Source organism: Etheostoma spectabile, chromosome 2 (assembly GCF_008692095.1).
Source record: "Etheostoma spectabile isolate EspeVRDwgs_2016 chromosome 2, UIUC_Espe_1.0, whole genome shotgun sequence".
In the NCBI taxonomy this organism is placed as follows: Eukaryota; Metazoa; Chordata; class Actinopteri; order Perciformes; family Percidae; genus Etheostoma; species Etheostoma spectabile.
Window position 1 is genome coordinate 20,895,454 of NC_045734.1, and position 4,265 is coordinate 20,899,718.

General features: G+C 39.9%; 1 protein-coding gene across 9 annotated transcripts in view; it reads right to left on the bottom strand.

Annotated features, from left to right (window-relative positions):
- add3a (adducin 3 (gamma) a) overlaps positions 1-4,265 on the bottom strand; it is a 103,620-nt gene that overhangs the window by 26,208 nt on the left and 73,147 nt on the right. The window lies entirely within an intron of this gene.

Sequence of the window (4,265 nt, forward strand, 5' to 3'; positions counted from 1 at the left end):
GTCTGTGTGGCTAACCCTCAAATCCAGACTACAGTCATCTGTTGAATCAACAGACACAATACAGTATATGGTAACATGTTCCTATGCAAGACCAGATGCACACACAGTTGGCTGTGTTGAGTCATATAAAGCATTGTGTGGCTTTGTGCTTTAAATCTTCTTCAAAGCAAATCATCACGAAACTGCTCAGAACTCAAGTGTTCTAACAGAAATCACAAGACTTCTCAGTGTCAGTTTGAATGTGATGACGGTAATGCAGCTATTGCAGACATGTTATATTAATGACACAGCTATAGTCAAATCCAGGCTACAGTGTAACAACACACAATATACTGTAATATATGCTCAACAAATTAATAAGGTTGGTCACCTCTCGTTGGGCACACTTATATGCCCCTTCTTGCTATTATGACAAAAGTTGTGACCAGTACAAAGGTAATACAAAGCAATACATGATCAAGTGTTCTGACATACAGTAGAAAGATAATGAACTGTTATTTTCCACATCAGGACACCTTGATTTGTATTGCCTGTTCACATTGTCATCCACTTGTTTTAAAGTTTGGGTTTAGCCCTAGGTCCGTTCCACTGAACAAGAGAGTTAATTGGCAACAAAGCACAGTTCATAAGTTTAACTTTAGTTTTCTGTACTTTGTGTTTATGTGGTTTGTACAGACGACTTCCAACAGGTCACACATGCTCTGCTGCTGTCATAAAATATATAAATGCAAATGAAAACTCAAACATCTCCTGGCTTCACTAAAATCTTATAACCTGCACCATCTCACTGTACTAGATGGTATAAATGATTTCCTGAACTCAAATACAGCCAGCAATTAATTTTAATTATGTTTTCTCCATCTGGCCAACCATCCTTTTAACAGTTTAAATTAATAGCATTTAAATCTTTATGAATTAATTTATCAAAATCCCAGTGTGTGGTGTGTATCTCCTGCAGGTACAGTTTGTGTCTGCCACGCCTTAAGGGTTATATTTGTCATAAGACTGAGTCCACTTTAATTTCCTGGTGGAAATTCAAAACCAGTGTTTGGAATCTGTGGCAAAATCAGCACAGCCTGAGAGTGAAAATAGGCAATAAAACTATTTCCAGGCAATTACTCCTATTGCAGGGCAACATCCAATACTCATGCCTTTATTTCATCTTATTGCTTATGCAACAGTAAACACATTTCCAATCGAGCTGTGCACAAAACATCTTTGACACTTAACTTCCCCTTGTCTCTGTTATGTGAATGGAATTGAGGCCTTTGGTTTCATGCCCATGTGGGGGTGTTTTGTTAAAAGTGGAGCAACCCCCCGTGTCAGGACACATACAGTCCCGGAGCACCGCTGATTCTGAACCCTAGCCAGACATTCCTCAGTCCCTAGTGGCAAGGTTGCTGTGGAAACTGGCCTGTTGCGGATGTCTGACAGTGGTCGGTCAGTTTTTTTTTTTTTTTTTCAGTTGTTGTTGTTCGGGGCATTTCTGCTTCATAGTCTGTTGTGCCATCACTTTGACATTTGCCGCACTTGTACAGAGACTTTTTACTGGAGCCAGAGCAGAGACTCTTGACCCTCAGGCAGATTCTGTGTTCCTGACTAGAAAGGTTTTTTGTTTTTGGTCTGTGCTGGAAGATTATTGCTAGCTTGAGACTGACTGCTCTTCCAAAATGGCAACTAAGATAAATGAAAATCCCATCAGCAGACACAATCAAACTTGTATTAAAAGATTTTTTGGCACACGCCGTAAACACAACACTGACATTCCAATGCCGTTTAAGTTTAAACTTGTCGGCTGACAACACATCCAGCAATTCAAAAACAATATTCATATTTGGAGTTGGAGTGTTTCTGGCCACCTGATGAATGTCCAATATTTTCTCTCCTTGCTGTGTTTTGGTTTCCACTAACTCCTGAGCATATCTGGCTACGTAACTGCTAAATTAGAAGAAAATGTAACTAGCTAAAAGAAGCTAAAAACCTTTTTCAGACAATCTTTCAACACAACAGATTTGCAGTGTTTGGAATGAAAGGTACAAGGTAGCACACGAGCACACACACAACACCACACACACACACTCACACTCACACCTCTCTCACACACACACACACACACACACACACACACACACCACAACACACACACACACACACACACACACACACACACACACACACAGTCATCTGCTCTACAGTTTGTGTTCCCAAGAAGATTATGACAGCAGGGATTTGACCCGCACCATCTGAACAGATTAATCTTGGGGCCTAAAGTGGATCGTATCATTAATATTTTGGCAAAACCCTGCAAACATCTGCAGCAGAAAACAACATCACAAGTTACGTGTGTTTTTTAACAGCTGTGGCGTAACTGAACACTCCCACTTCAACCCAAAGACAGGACATCAAATGGACCTTCAAAATGGCATTACATCATTGCAGTTACAGCACATTTGTCTCTGGAGGGGAAGAAAGCACACATATACATCATCTACCTGATTAAATCACAGGCAATGACAGGCAACCAGGCTAAGCAAGATGGTGGAAAGAAATTTGATCCAATCAGAGTAGTGAGGAAAGGTTTCTGTGTCTGCACCAAAATGGCAAAAGGGAACTGAAACGGTGTTGAGAGAATGAAGTTGAGATGCAGACTGAGCTTGGCCAACACTTAAACGTCAAAGCGAGAGTGAAGAAAGTAGTAAAACATGTCCCCGTACGTAAAGAAACAAAAATATCTGATATGTAATTGTTTCAACCTTCTCTTTTGTAAAGGTTAGAGCTGATCTGTTTTTCTATCGGTTGGTCGGTAGTTGCTTTCACAGGACATGATGAGTCTGGATGACATGCCGTGCTGAGGGACATTACGTCAAGAGCCGATTCTTCTTGGAAAGAGTAGCTTACTTTCTTAAACTTTACTATTTGGTGGATGGCGAACAAAAATACATTTTCCAATGCATATTTTCAATAATCTGAGTCCCCTTCTCCAGGGGACAATATAAACTTTTCTTTGAATTGTTACTACAGGAAGAGCTGGTATCATATGAATTAAGGAGACCTCTTCTTTTGTTGCAGATACAGGTGACACTTAAACAGTTGTACATCATCCTGTGGGAAGGGAAGACAGAAGTTTTCATGACTTTTTTGGAGCAAGGCCAATCCTTCATGTCTACGCTTGTGGACTTTGATAAAAAAGGAGTAACGGTTTCATCATTACCTCACACGCTTGTGCCCTTATGTGAAATTAAACTATAACAGTTTGTAAAGTACAGTAGATAGATTTTTTTTTTTTAAGTCTGTTGTTGTTTAGGTACACAGCAAACCAAGAATTGAACAACAGTTATCCACAGCCTTGTATAAGAATATCATACGTCCACTTCTGTTTTCTTACATCTGAACACTGTGGTTTGAGGTCATGTTGATGTTGGTGTGTTTTTTATTGTCTTTTTTCTCTATGGTGTTTACTGTTTTACTGTTGTATGTGTTAATGTGGCTACCTTGATTGCAAAACAAATTGCCTGCGGGGCAAAAAAGGTTTCATGCATTTCCCATAGCAGGTTAGGATTATGTTCTCACTCCTACAAACCGGCATCACAGTTCACCTGGAAGAACATAGTGACCTGCATTTTTCAAGTCTCTCAGTGACGGCACCCGAGCTCAGATTGCATTATTGTCAACTGGGCGGATAAACCAAAGTAACCTCAACAGATTTAAATAAAACCTTTCGGAAATCCTTGCCATGAAAAGACTCTATATACTGTACATACAGAAACATACATGCACAGATAAAAAACAGGCAAACACACATACACACACATATACTAAAAGCTTTTGGGCACAAACGCACACTAGGTGAGGCCTGTAATTTTAGCCACAACCTCCCCAGTTATGTCAGCACAATGCTGTTCTTTTAAACCACCAGCGTGACAGTGTTACAAAGTAAGAGAGAGTGCCTGCCTGTGAGCTTGCCAATGCTATTGATTTCCCCCCATCTAACCTCAGAGTGTGTGACAGTAAAATTGGTCCCAAACTTCAGCTGCATTGGCTCCCTACTCTGCATAAACTCTCTGCCCTTTTACTTGAAGGAAATACTTGTTCACCCTGACAGAAATGAAGGGGATGAACGGGGATCATTTACACGACTCATATTTTTAACCCTTGTATGGTATTTGGGTCAAATTGACCCATTTCAAATTTTTGAAAAATGGTACAAATATACATTTTTTTTCTACCTGAAATCAATGGCCTTATCTTATTTTCTGTGACAAACA